The sequence below is a fragment of the Triticum urartu genome, chromosome 5A (assembly GCF_056163025.1).
Source record: "Triticum urartu cultivar PI428250 chromosome 5A, HENAU_Tu73, whole genome shotgun sequence".
In the NCBI taxonomy this organism is placed as follows: domain Eukaryota; kingdom Viridiplantae; phylum Streptophyta; class Magnoliopsida; order Poales; family Poaceae; genus Triticum; species Triticum urartu.
In genome coordinates this window covers 31103384-31118907 of record NC_141877.1, presented here as the reverse complement: position 1 = coordinate 31118907, position 15524 = coordinate 31103384, and the positions used below count along the sequence as shown (strand labels likewise).

Here is a 15524-nt window from a genome sequence, read left to right as displayed (position 1 = left end):
GGCCTAGAGAGGGGCGCGCCAGGAGGAGTCCTACTCCTACCGGGAGTAGGACTCCCCCCTTTTTCCTTGTTGGACTAGGAGAGAGAGGGGAAAGAGGTGGAGGAGAAGAAGGAAGGGGGGCGCCGCCCCCCTCTCCTTGTCCTATTCGGACTAGGGGGGAGGGGGCGCGGCCCTTGCCCTAGCCGCCTCTCCTCTCTTCCACCAAGGCCCACTAAGGCCCATTAAGTCCCCGGGGGGTTCCGTAACCCCTCCGGTACTCCGGTAAAATCACAATTTCACCCGGACCACTTCCGATATCCAAACATAGGCTTCCAATATATCAATCTTCATGTCTCGACCATTTCGAGACTCCTCGTCATGTCCCTGATCACATCCGGGACTACGAACAACCTTCGGTACATCAAAAGATATAAACTCATAGTATAACTGTCATTGAAACGTTAAGTGTGCGGACCCTACGGGTTCGAGAACTATGTAGACATGACCGAGACACGTCTCTGATCAATAACCAATAGCGGAACCTGGGTGCTCATATTGGCTCCCACATATTCTACGAAGATCTTTATCGGTTAGACCGCATAACAACATACGTTGTTCCCTTTGTCATCGGTATGTTACTTGCCCGAGATTCGGTCGTCGGTATCTCAATACTTAGTTCAATCTCGTTACCGGCAAGTCTCTTTACTCGTTCCGTAATACATCATCTCGCAACTAACTCATTAGTTGCAATGCTTGCAAGGCTTAAGTCATGTGCATTACCGAGAGGGCCCAAAGATACCTCTCCGACAATCGGAGTGACAAATCCTAATCTCGAAATACGCTAACCCAACAAGTACCTTCGGAGACACCTGTAGAGCACCTTTATAATCACCCAGTTACGTTGTGACATTTGGTAGCACACAAAGTGTTCCTCCGGTAAACGGGAGTTGCATAATCTCATAGTCATAGGAACATGTATAAGTCATGAAGAAAGCAATAGCAACATACTAAACGATCGGGTGCTAAGCTAACGGAATGGGTCATGTCAATCACATCATTCTCCTAATGATGTGATCCCATTAATCAAATGACAACTCATGTCAATGGCTAGGAAACATAACCATCTTCGATCAACGAGCTAGTCAAGTAGAGGCATACTAGTGACACTCTGTTTGTCTATGTATTATGTTTCCGGTTAATACAATTCTAGCATGTATAATAAATATTTATCATGATATAAGGAAATAAGTAATAACTTTATTATTGCCTCTAGGGCATATTTCCTTCACTCAGATTCATAAGGTTGAATCCATCTTAATTTGGATTTTCAAACATTTGAAACCACTTTATGTTGAAATCCAATGTATGCATTCCTCGCTAACTGTCTCCAATTAATGTGTGTTTCATGCGGGTTTTTATTTTTTTACTTCTCAAACATGTATAATGTGTTTCACACACGCAACATTTAGTGTAATCCTATTTAGACATTAATTGCATATAAACCATGCATTGTCTCTAATTAAAGAATCTATGGATCACTAATATTGATAAACTATATAACATTACACGTGTCCCCAAATTCAAATGAATATGCATGTTTGATACACCAATTTGCGTTATGATATTATCGATGTCGTGATCTCCAGTTTAAATATTTGAATCCCCTTTAATCCAGATATTCTTCTCATATAGCTATCACTCATGCTTATATAGGAGTATCTCTCTAGACCTATACGCGTTCATCGTCTCTCGGGTATCTCTCGTGCTACCTGTATGTCGACAATGATCTTTTATCTTCGTAACACACTGACGGTACTCTCTCCCTCGACCTCCATCACTCTATCTCTCTCTAAGTATATCTCGCTCCCTGCTATGTGTCTCTAACTATGATTCTCCATGTGAAGTCTCTTTCTCTCACACAAACACAAACTTCGTCTTCCGGGGTCTCATTTCTCTCTACTATTCCCCTGTGTGCCACTCACACACACCCTCTCACACAGAGATGTCTTTCGCTCCTTAGGTATGAGAAGCTACGACTCTTCCTCTTAAATATCTCTTTCTCATACACAAACACAAACTCTGTCTCCTAGGGTCTCATATCTCTCTACCATTCTCTTGTATGTCGCTCACACACACACTCTCTCCCTAGAGATATCTTGCATTCCCTCATATGTCTCTCTAGCTATCACTCTCGTTGTAAAATATCTTTCTCTCTTGCAGACACAAAACTCCGTCTCTCGGGATCTCATTTCTCTCTGATATTTGTTTGTATGTGAGTCACATGCACCCTTTCTTCATCTCTCTCACACCCACACACATAACTCAGCCTTCTTATCCACTCAACTCCTATCTCTGACGCACACTAGCTAGCATCTTTATCTTTCTATTTATCTGTTTCTCCATCAACCTTCTTTCTCGCCCTCACTCTTGCTTCCTATCACGCACACTATGTATGTTTCTCTCTACATGCAGTCAAGTGCCCTCTTTTTATCTTTCTCTCACACACACATAACTTCACCCTCTGAATCACCCGGCGGTCATCTCCAACACTCAAACTAGCCGATGTCCCTCTAGCTAGCATTTCCATCTCTGTATCTATCTGTAGTTTCTCCGTCAACATTTCTTTCTCGCACGCACTCTTGCTTCCTATCACCCACACTATATATGTCTTTCCATACATGCATTTATAGGTTGATCTCTTTTGCACAATCGTAGTGTCTCACTCCCTCTGCTCGCCATAGATGCATGCTCCAGCCCACGCCACTATCTCTTAAAGACAAAAACACATGCTCAATTGTCGGGCCTTCTTCCCTGTACTCTCACATGCATGCATATTGTCATACCGATCCGTCTCTCCCATGTCGTTGATCTTATGACTTATGTCTTCTTTCTTTTATCTCGATCATGCGCGCGCACACACACACACATCCACGTATACATGTATACCTCTCGCACATGCACGTTCAAGGTCTCTATGTCTCCATACGTAGTTAATTACCCTCAACCCTAATGCCACATCAAATCGTCCTCTTCTTGTGTGCACATAACTTCTGTTTGGATGGGTAAAATACACACTCACACTTAACAATCTCCTAGCTAACCCCCCTCTCACTCTTCCCCTATATCCCCAAAACTAATAAGACCATCCCTTCGTTTAATTCCCGCCTACATGCACCATCGATATATAGTAGTCTTCCCCGGTGTCTCTCGAACAAACACGTTCTCTCGATGTCGACTCCTCTCACGCGCACACACCTTCTCTTCCCTTTCTACGGGCCTTTACTCTCTCGCATCCCATCGTTGGTGGCCTCTACCATACACATCATATCTCTATGATGAAGCTACGCACACTTAAATTACATCGGCCACCGAGGACCGCGTGTCACACACACACACGCACCCACCCACCCACCCACCCACCCCCACCCCCCCAGAGACACACGCACACATTAAGACTCCATCTCACACCCACATGCTCTAGGCGGAGCATTTGTTCCTACCATCCTTCGTCCAACCTTACCCGTATGATAAACAATCACCTTAATTTACTTGTATAACATGGACAAATTCTACTTTACTTTAGTAGTTAGCAAACTTATCATCTCTACTCTTATAAAAAATCGAGTTGATGATGATGGTGTGCCTGCCATCTGCTACCTCTTGAGCTTGCGTTGGTTTTTCCCTTGAAGAGGAAAGGGTGATGCAACAAAGTAGCGTAAGTATTTCCCTCAGTTTTTGTGAACCAAGGTATCAATCTAGTAGGAGATTACACACAAGTCGTCTCGTACCTACACAAACAAATAAGAACCTTGCAACCAACGCGATAAAATGGTTGTCAATCCCTTCACGGCCACTTGCAAAAGTGAGATCTGATAACGATAATAAGATAAATATTTTTGGTATTTTTATGATATAGATTGAAAGTAAAGATTGCAAAGTAAAAATAGATTGGAAACTTATATGATGGAAAATAGACCCGGGGGCCATAGGTTTCACTAGTGGCTTCTCTCAAGATAGCATAAGTATTACGGTGGGTGAACAAATTACTGTCAAGCAATTGATAAAAAAGTGCATAATTATGAGGATATCTAGGCATGATCATGTATATAGGCATCACGTCCGCGACAAGTAGACCGAAACGGTTCTGCATCTACTACTATTACTCCACACATCGACCGCTATCAAGCATGCATCTAGAGTATTAAGTTCATAAGAACAGAGTAACGCATTAGGCAAGATGACATGATATAGAGGGATAAACTCAAGCAATATGATATAAACCCCATATTTTTATCCTCGATGGCAACAATACAATATGTGCCTTGCTGCCCCTGCTGTCACTGGGAAAGGACACCGCAAGATTGAACCAAAAGCTAAGCACTTCTCCCATTGCAAGAAAAAACAATCTAGTAGGCCAAACCAAACTGATAATTCGAAGAGACTTGCAAAGATAACAAATTATACATAAAAGAATTCAAAGGAGATTCAAATATTGTTCATAGATAACCTTGATCATAAAGCCATGTGAATTTTTATTTGTACATTAAAAATAGATCCAATGTGTACTTAAAACATGCCCACTCTATGCTAAAAAATGCTTAGGATGTATTTAATAATATGCACGATATGTTAAAAAATTGTTTTCATACATTTAAAATGTTCAATCTATGTTCAATAGATGTTCAATGTGTATTTAAAAACCAATAACAATATTAAGAAAGTTCACTATATATTAAAAGATCTTCAATGTATTTTAATAAATATGCAATGTGTGTTTGAAATGAAAACAATTCAGTGCATATTGGAAAACAATTTATAGTACAGGTTAAAAAATAAATTAAATGTAAAAAAGGGAAGAAAACCTGAAAAGACGAACCCGAAAGAATATAAAAATCAGAATAACAATCAAGTAATAAAAAAGAAATAGTTAAGTGAAAATGGAAAAGAGAAAACCCCAAAAAACTGAAAAACCATAGAAAACTGAAACAAAAGCCCCCCAAAAAATTATTCTTTTAGGTTCCCAAAAAATTAGTAAACCTGATCATGATGTTTCGGTTATGGAGGTCATATGTATTGCATTCTGCGTCAAAACAAAGAGCGATCGCACAGGGCTCCTTACTGGGGGCAAGCATAGACTACAACAGCTAGTGCTCTTGTTTTTATGTTGTTTTTAGGATTTATTTCTAGGAAAAAAACATTTTATTATGTTTTAACAAATGCTTAACAAATCAAAATTTCGTGAATAATTGAGATTTTTCTTTCTGAAAACATACGAACATCTTCCAAAACTTCTGCTAAAGTTTTTAAAAATTATGAACAACTTTGAAATTTTGAACATTTTTTAAAAACTATATTTGTCTTAAAAAAATTTAAACGCAAAAGGTTTCTCATATATTTTTAAAAATACTACCTCCATAACTAAATTTAAGACATTTTTTCTTTGAAAGTTTGCGCCCAAAACATCTTAGATTTAGTTATAGAGGTAGTAGTTTTCTTTTGGGAAAATGAACTTGTTTTTACAAAAGTTGAACACAAAATAGGATAATAAAATATCTTTAAAAATATGTGAAGAAATAAATAAAAATGGACCGGAACCTCGTAGAAGATACACAAAACCTATAAAAAACCATACATAAACGGTTTGGAAAACCCGAATGTTTAGTATGTAACCTAGCTCATTTGAGCGCTCTCTTCATTTTTTTTTCTATGCAAAATACGAGTTCAGTAGGAGTTCTACTCTATAGTAATAGGGTTACAATCCAAAGGCAAGATTCCCTCTATACATGGGGTCCTCGATGCAACCGCACTACATGGCACATTCAGTACAACTATACCTTACTAGGCAATCTGCAAGGCTATTTTGATCTCACTATTAAAGACTTAATCTCATATTATCCATAAGCAGGACGATCCAAGCTATTACCGAAAAGAATGGATAGGGCCATCGCAGATTCCAACTGCAGGATGATAGGCTCGTCAAAATGTTGTATGGCCAGCGGCACACCAATCATTATCACATGTATCTCTGCTTTGATAGCTTCGTTGCAATTGAATAGATACCAATATGCAGTGAAAAACCACTGAGCCATTCTGCTTCTGAAGCACCATTCCAGTCGCTGCCAAGCTATCAACTTCTAGAAATGTACCGTTTAACAGAGAGAGCGACCATGTTGGCCGGCGGAGCTGACCAACTATGGGCGGCTTTGGTCTTCTTTTATTTTCCAACGTCCCATGAGCATTGCAATGGTATCTTGCCCTTGATTACTTCTTTTATTGAGAATCTTCTTTAAGCACAGATGGAATCAAAGTAGTTTTGTAGGAAGTTAGCAGAAGTTTCAACTGGCACACCTTCCTCGCCATGAGTCGTGTGCGTGTGCACTTGCCAAATCTTCTAAACTAACATGATCACCATATTTACCTGTAGGCTGTAGAAACCAGTCCTCTTTGGGGTTTTTTAACAGCTCTCGTGACGGCAACAACCACACTAAACTCATCTCCCCTCATAACCTCTTTCATGGCTGCATGTTACCAATGTATGGAAAGACCCTTCATCTTCCACCCTGCATATAAGGCATGTAGCGCACGTAGACAAGTGGCGGCTAGGAAATAGGATTTGCCAATGCTATATGCGCCAAATAGAAAATTGCATGACACTCGTTGCTTCATATAGGAGGGTGATGACACAGGGCGCCATATATGGGCCTCGACCCAATTAGCCATGTCGTTGTTTTTCTATACCGAGTGGAGCGAAGCAACCTTTAACAATTTGTTTTCTTTTTTGTATGGTTTTCTTGTTTTACTTTTATATTTAGTTCATCTTTTATTTTGAAATATAAAAACATGAACATGTTTTTTATAAGAAGTTGAATACATTTAAAAATTCCTAATTTATTTTTGAATTCTGAACATGATTTTTTTAAAAACTGTTGTAACATTTTAATATTTTAAAGAACTTTTTAAATTTTCTGAAATTTACTAGAAACATGAATATTTTTTCAGGAACCTAATTTGTAAAAGAAAAGGGAAAAATACGAAAATTTAGAAAAATATGAAAAGATAAAAACGAGAAAAGAAAAAAAATGAAAAAAGAAGAAGAATTAACTAATCAGAAAGCCTTAAGAAATACAGAAAAAAAAGCATCCATCACCTTGTTTATGTTGGTAGCTCATAAAAAACCTACTACTTGTGCAGATGCATTTTTGTGATTTTTTTTTGAGGATCACCAAGCTTTATTAATCGAAAACCACAGATTGTGGGATACAAGTAAGATCATGGGGTTGGCCAAACCAAACGTGGCGCCCCGGACCTAAAGACAACGAGTGCTTGGCTAACTTATGGGCTTCTATGTTTGCCCTATGACTTTCGAAAGAAAAGATACATTGAAACAACCTTGAATAAGAAAGAATCTCGCTAATGATAGCTCTGTTTGCACCTCTTGATCCATTGTGTATCTCCTGGACGACTTGCTTGGCGTCTGACGCTACAATCATATTTTGTAGTTGAAGGTCCTGTGCCAAGGCCAAAGCTTCCCTGCATGCTATGGTCTCCAAAATGGAGGGGTCGTCAACCCCCTGCACCACCAAGGCCAAACTTCCCAGAAAGTTGCCTAAGCTATCCCTGCAAACCGCCACTGCCGATCCCCCTCTTCCTTTCAGAACTGCCGCATCGACATGAATTTTTGCAAAACCAGCAGGCGGTGCTTTGGGCTGAAGAGGGCGGGAGGCTATTGGTCCACCCCGCTGGGCGTGTGTAGGTTTATTATCACTGATCAACTTCAGTTCGGCGATGTAGCTGTCAATGAAGGCATGTATGGGCCGAGGGCTCTGGAAAACTCCCTCATGAATAGCTTTGCGTCTAGCAGACCAAAGCGCCCAAAGTGTGACTGACATCAGCACAAACTGGTCATGTGGCAATTCTTCCATCAGATTGAACAACCACACCTTTGCACTAGGCTCAGTATTCGTTGTCATTTTATGTATCAGCTCCTCATCTGCAAGAGACCATGTACACCTCGACATGGTGCAGTCCAGGAGAGAATGTCTCCACGAATCCGGCATCCCGCAAAGACCACATGACGATGTGGTTGACATATGTCTGCGGGCTCTCACATCTTCTGTCGGCAGTGAATGCTTAGACAAACGCCATAGGAACATTCTCACCTTCCCCGGTACAGCCGTTTTCCACAGAAACTTCCATGACTTCTGCTCGGCACTAGTGCTCGAAGGGCCAGCCTCCTCATGCAACCATGCTTCGCGTCGTAGCTTGGTAGCGATCAACATATTGTATGCTGTTTTGACTGAAAAATTTCCATGCCGCTCGAAATGCCAACTCCAGAAATCTGCAATGTTGCGTGTACACAGGGGGATAGATAGTATGATCTCTGCGTCCATGGGCATGAATACCTGCTGAACAAGCTGCCGGTTCCATGTTGCCGTGGTAGGATCTATGAGGTCAGCCACCATCTCCGGCGGATCAGCGACCCGGCATCCGTACGGTCTCAGCATCTCGTCTCGGGGAATCCAATTATCCTCCCATATACGTGTAGACTGACCATTACCAATACGCTTGACTATTCCCTGCTTCAAAATATCACGGCCATCCACAATAGCTCTCCATGTTTGACTCGGGTGGCCTCCCAAGTTTGCCTCCAAAATATTGGTGTTGGGATAATAGACGCTTTTTAGGAGCCTGGCACTTAGCGAGTCAGGATTCTGAAGAAGACGCCATGCCTGTTTCGCTAACATGGCCAAATTAAACAGCTCGAAATCCTTAAAACCAAGGCCACCCATAGATTTCGGCTGTGTCATTGATTCCCACGAGACCCAGTGTGGTTTGCGTTTCCCTTCCTTGCTCCCCCACCAAAATTTTCGAATAAGCATGTCCAAATGTTGGCAGAGCCCTCGGGGTAGCTTAAAGCAAGACATGGAGAAGACTGGTACCGCCTGTGCTACTGATTTAACAAGAACCTCCTTTCCCGCATAGGATAGCGTCATCTCAATCCAACCTTGCACCTTACTCCACAGACGATCTTTCAAGTACTTGAACGCCCCATTTTTTGAGCTCCCAACATCTTAAGGCATTCCCAGATATTTCTCATTTAGAGTCTCATTGGGTACATTGAGCACACTCTTGATGTCATGCCGAACACTATCTGGCACTCCCTTGATGAAGTAGATCGATGATTTTGCATAGTTCACACGCTGCCCTGTTGCCTAACAGTAGATGTCCAGTACCTGGTTGACCTCATTAGCACCCACACTGTTTGCCTTAAAGAACAGCAGGCTGTCATCAGCAAATAAAAGATGGCTTACTCGTGGCGCCGTAGGTGCAACTTGTAAACCTTCAAGGTTGGATGACTCACTTTTTGATTTTAGCAGGCACGAAAGGCCCTCTGCTGCCAGTAAGAACAAGTATGGAGATATTGGGTCTCCCTGTCTGATTCCTCGCGATGGTTTGAATTTCTCTAACCTCTTTCCGTTGAACATGGCTGAGAAGTTAACTGTCGTCACCAAGTTCATGACTATGTTGACCCAGTTTTCACTGAATCCCAACTTTATCATAACTGCCCGGAGGTATGGCCACTCCACTCTGTCATAGGCTTTCATCATGTCAAGCTTCAGTGCACACGCCTGGTGCTTTTTTGCTTTGTTCCTTTTCATAAAATGTAGGCATTCGTAGGCAGTGATTATGTTGTCTGTGATAAATCTGCCAGGAACAAAAGCGGATTGTTCCTCTGATATGATATCAGGTAACACTAGTTTCAATCTGTTAGATATCACCTTTGATGCTACCTTGTATAAGACATTGCATAAACTTATTGGTCTGAACTGAGACAATAAGGTGGGATTTTTTACCTTGGGGATCAATACCAACACCATTTCATTTATGCTCTCTGCCGACTCCTTGCCTTCCACTATCAAAAGCACCACTTTGGTTACTTCTTCGCCACATATGCCCTAGTTTCGTTGGAAGAAATGAGCGGGAAAGCCATCCGGGCTTGGGGCTTTTAGTGGAAACATTTGAAATAGTGCCTTCTTAACTTCATCTTGGCTATAAGGCGCGTTCAGGATCTCGTTCATGTTCGGGGTCACTCTGGTAGGTACAGTCTCAATAACTTGTTCCATGTTGTTCACTCCCTCGGACGTGTACAAGTTCTTATAAAACTCAGTAGTTAACGCCTCCATCTCAGCCACATCGCCCGTCATTTGTCCATCGGGACGCTGCAATTCCTTTATCTGGTTCTTCCTTCGCCTCCGGCTTGCACGTAAGTGGAAGAAATACGTATTTTTGTCTCCATGCGCAAGCCACTCCAATCTGGCCCTCTGCCTCCACATTATCTCTTCTCTATGGAACAACTCAACAAGGTGATCTATTATTTTATGCTCTGCGTGTGTCGGGCCAGCTCGGTTTGGTGCAGTTCGCATGTCTTGCAATGCCTTTTTTAGTGCTGCTACCTCCCGCTTGATGCTGCCAAAGTGTGAGCGCTCCCATCGAGATAGATCACCTGACAGCGATAGCAGTTTGTCGCGAACTTCCTCCACCGAGCCTCCTTGTCGTTTCTGCCAGCCCTGTGTAACTACGTGTTCGAGATCCGGGTCGCGTTCCCAACATAACTCATATTTAAAACTGCGTGGGACCTGCCTGCATGCATGCCCATCACGTAGGAGGAGAAGCAATGCGGCATGATCTGAACTTGCCGCTCTTTTGTGCTCAAGCCTTGCATCTGGGAAGGCCACCATCCAGGCTGGACTCGCCACACATCTATCAAGCCGAACACGTGTGTAGGTGCCACCAGCAACTTTCTTTTCAAAAGTCCACCATTGTCCCTCATATCCAATATCAGACAGCCCACAAGTATCAAGGGCATCCCGAAATCCGTCCATCTGCGCCTGACTCCTGTTCCCCACTCCATCATGCTCATGACCATGTAATACTTCGTTGAAATCTCCAATAACTGCCCATGGAGTGTCATTGGCTCCAACGATGTTTCGAAACATATCCCAGGTCAGATGCCTCTCATTTACTTGCGCTTCCCCGTAGACAAAAGTGAAGCGAGCAGGAAATTCCACAAGTTCATTAGCAAGCACATCAATATGATACTTCGAGTAACCTAAAACTTCAATCTTTATTTCATCATTCCAAAATATTCCAAGGCCTCCGCTCCTACCAGAGCTGCTAACAGCGAAACTTTTATTGTAACCTAAAGTACCAGCTAAATTTTCAACCCTACTACCCTCTATCTGTGTTTCAAGGATGCATAAAATAGAGGGGGCAAATTGCCCCGTGAGATCACGAAGCTCTCGAACTGCCGCCGGCTTGCCAACCCCACGGCAGTTCCACACGAGTAGACTCATTGCGCCTGGCGCGACCCCCCTGGGAGGCCCGCCACACGCGCATCATTGGTTTTGTTTGTTGTAGAGTTCTTCCCTTGGCCTTTCTCTGTCGCCGGTACTATCGCCTTGGATCTCTTTGCATCCTGTTTGGTTGATGGACTATGGGGCATGTCCGGCCCTGTGAGGAGTAGATTCTGATTAGCCCCATCCGCGGAAAGCAGGCTTGAATGTGGCAACACTTTCGCCTCCGCAGCTCCCCTCTTCCTGCGGTTGACATCAGGGTCATTCCCATCTGTATCCATCAGTTCTGTCTCTGACTCGGTTGCATCCATACGGTCATCAGGTGCGCCTCTCCCTGGGCCTCGACCCGTTCTGCCTCCACGTCCTCTTCCTCTTCCACCCCGAGTGCCTCCTCCTTCACCAGGGCCTCTCCCCGCCCCCTTGAACCATGATGCTTGCAGATCTCTAAAGACAAGCTTGCTCGGGTGATGAACCCCATCCCCACACTCCTTGAAAAGATGACCCAGATGACCACAAACTGCACACCAGTTGGGAAGCCTTTCAAACTTCACCCTGAAGATCTCCCTAGTCACCTCTTGCTTCCTCTTGACCACCAACGACACCGCGTTCTTGAGAGGCTTTGTAACATCTATCTTGACACGCACCCGACAGAAATTCCCCTCAAAATCAGGAGACTTTGGTTCTGCGTATATGAACTCGCCCACCGTTGCCGACAGAGCTTTAACCTTGGAAAAATAACCATCTGGTAGGTCGTGGATTTGCATCCAGATATCCAGCTTGTTGAGGCATATGGTTGATGGTCGTGTGAAGCCATCGTAAGGAGCAATCACGACAGCCTTGCCCTTGAAAGCCCATGGCCCCTCCTGCATGACTCGTTCCCAATCACCCAGGCACGAAAACTGCAGCGTATAAAGATTTTCTTCAAGTGGTCTGATCTTCACCTCCTGCGCCAGATCCCAGGCCACCCTCATGTTCCGGAAGAACTAATACTGACTGTATGCTTTGTTGGTGTAGACTCGTGCCATGGCCATCCATCTGGTAGCTTCAGCCGGCAACTCCTCTTCCTCAATGACCACATCTTCTAGGGTTTCCTCGTTGAGCCCTAGTTCCTTCATCATGGCTTCCAGATCGGTTTTGGACCCCGAGCTAGACTCGCCTGTTTCCATCAGATCTCTCGCCCGAGAGAAACTTTTCCGCGGGCGGTGGATCCCTAACCTCCAGCGTCTTCCCCCGTCACCCCCGAGGTCAACGACCCCAGTCGCCGGAGAGAGGGAGGCCGGAGGGAGGGGACGAGAAGTCTCTACGGTGGGGGTTTCGCCGCCGCCCGAGAGGATAAAACCCTAACGTGAGGGGACGCCGTCGCCGGAGAGATGCATTTTTGTGATGGAAATATATTTTATTCCTCTCTTTTTTAACCGGAGAAAGGCAGAAGTAAGGCCGGCCCATAAGGTGCAACAGGCCTTGGCGGTTTCGTTAGCGTAAGGGAACACAATTCGGAGAGTATCGACCGATAAATATTCACACTCGCTCTCCGAGCACTGTGTTTCTTCCCCGGTTGGGAAAAAACAAGTCTTTTCCTGCGACTCGCCGCCCTGCGCCGCGCCGCCGCCGAGGGGACGCCAAGCCTCCGGCTGAAGGAACTCTGAGCCCGCAGGACGCGATTCGACCCCGCCTTCCCATCGGTAAGGGCCTATCTTTTCATCTTCTTTGTTGGTCGACGAGAAACCAGATCCCCTTCCGCCCCAGTAGTTTCACCCTAGACTAGATCCGAGCTGTTTGATTCCATCAGTTGAATGAGATAGATAATACCGATAGCAGTGGTTTTCTTGCTGTGATTTTCCCCATGTGTTGATTGCATCTCAGACCTCGATTTTTTTTTCTAGGTATCTCAGACCTCGCTCGATTGGGCGCTGAAGATGCGTAGGAGCAGGGAGGAGGATATCATGCCGAGGGAGGTCAGTGAGAGCAGGAGGAGGAGGAGGAGGGAACACATGGCCACCGCAAGAGATGATTGCGGGGCATCGCTTCCGTACGAGATGATCATAGAGGTTCTGCAGTGGCTCCCAGTCAAATCCGTCTTCCGCTTCAAGGCAGTGTGCCGCTCCTGGGCTGCGCTGCTCTCCTCCAATGAATTCCGCCGACTCCACATGTCAGCAGCCAAGGCCGCAAAGCGGCGGACACCACCAGCCAAGCTGCTATACATCTCACCGACCGCCACATTCGACTCCACCACGGTCTACTCGTGCCCCTTCTCGCCATCATCATCATCGTGCCGCCCCAGAGATCACGGGGACCTACTGTTCACCATTGACGGTGCCCGTGGCAACTATGTGGAGGTAGTGACGCCCGCGCCGTGCAATGGCCTCACCCTTCTCTATGATGCTCTCGACACAGCCTACTACATCTGCAATGCGGCCACACGGGCAGCCACACGTCTGCCGCCTTCTACCAGCGTAGTATGCAGCTCCAGTGCTGGCCTGGGATTTGATGCCCTCACAGACGAGCACAAGGTGGTGAGGTTGATGAATGGGATGTTTTATCAAAAGGACTTGGACTCTGTGAGGTGTGAGGTGTACACGACTGGAGGCCCCTTCATGGATCGCTGCTGGAGGCCGGCTGCCAGAGGAGTACCCTCCAGCTTGCATAAATTTGCACGCGCCGCTGTTCGTAATGCGTCAGTCAACAAATTATCTCCCGTGTTTGCCAACGGTTGCTTGCACTGGTTGATGAGACCTTCCTCTTTCATCACGACTCCAAGTGTTGCCATCGTGTCCTTTTCGGTTGCAGATGAGACCTTCACATGTCTCCGGTCACCACCCTTCTGGGTACCAGGAACGCCGCCGACCTCCAGGTGTTCCTCATCAGGAGAGCAACTAGTGGAGATCGATGACCAATTATGTTTGGTTCGCAACAGAATTCCTCATGGTAGTAACACTTTGGAGATCTGGAAGCTGCTGGACTATAGCTCTGGTGACTGGTTACTGGATCATCGAATTAATTTGTCGGGGCACCTGGCAACAAATTTGCGCCAGTCACAAATTCTGAGAGTTATTGGATCTTTTTGCAGTTACAGGTCGCCAAGGAAGAAAATAATCATCACCACTAGCACACACAAGATTTTCGATAAGTATCAGAAAATGGTTCACACCTATGACCCCAGGTCTGAGGCTCTGGAAACCATTCTTTCGATCACAGAGACACACTCAACTCCACAATATGGGTGCCCTAGTTCAAGATTCAGTTTCGTTCAAGAGACCCTTGCTCCCGTGCATACAACAGATGAGGAGATAGCCTTGTCATCTGACCTGGCTAAGGCGACTAGAGAGGTCCTACTCCGCCTCCCAGCTAAATCAGCCATACAGTCCAAATTTGTCTGCAAACAGTGGTTCAGATTGATTGAGAGTAAAAACTTCATTCAGTCATACTTTCAGCATAAGAACATAGACAGAAGACCTAAAGTCATGCTTGTGGTCAAGAGCACTGGACGATTGGGCTTCAGTTTTGCTCCATTGAATAAATGCCTCCAAGAAGCTCCTAGTCACAGTACATTGCTTGATACAAAGGTGGTTTGCTCCAAGCCTTGTCATGGGCTAAACTTGGTAAGCACCGAGACGAAGGACTATCTCTGCAATCCATGTACAGGTTTCTACAGGGGCTACTCTAACCTGGGGCCAGATTTGCACCGACCCTCGAGAATGCCTAAAGCAGAAAATCATGCTTTTACAGTCGGCAATAAAAATGTTGGCTTGACTTTTGACCCTACGACTCGTCAACATGTTATCGTGGAAATATTCTATCATCGGAAGGACTTTAAATCTCGTCAGTATGACCTGACATGTGCGTTACACTGGTGTAACTCTTGGAGTGCTGCCCAAGAGAACTCGGTACCGCCTCTGCCTGTGAATGATATGCCACCAGCCTATGTTGAAGGAATTCTCTACTGGATGAATGAACCAAGGTTGGGACAGAGCTGTGAATGGGCCATTGTATCTTTCAACCTTGCTACAAATACTTTTGATGTTGTCTCATGCCCTTCGTGGTTTGCAAGATGGAATAGCAGAAACCGGTGTCATGCGTTTGTTGTTGAGCTCGAGGGAGTATTATGTGCTGTTCTAGCAGATCCAGCCGCAAACAAATTAGATGTATGGAAGCTAGAGCATGGCCAATGGGGCAGAGCATACACAATTCACC

The 15524-nt window shown here is 44.8% G+C and overlaps 1 pseudogene across 1 annotated transcript; it reads left to right on the top strand.

The window, feature by feature from the left end:
• The first annotated feature begins 12838 nt into the window (after positions 1–12838).
• Positions 12839–14890, top strand: LOC147967735 (F-box/kelch-repeat protein At3g23880-like; annotated as a pseudogene). Its single transcript, XR_015603856.1, has 2 exons — positions 12839–13015; positions 13217–14890. The product of XR_015603856.1 is annotated as an F-box/kelch-repeat protein At3g23880-like (transcript).
• Positions 14891–15524: the final 634 nt, after the last annotated feature.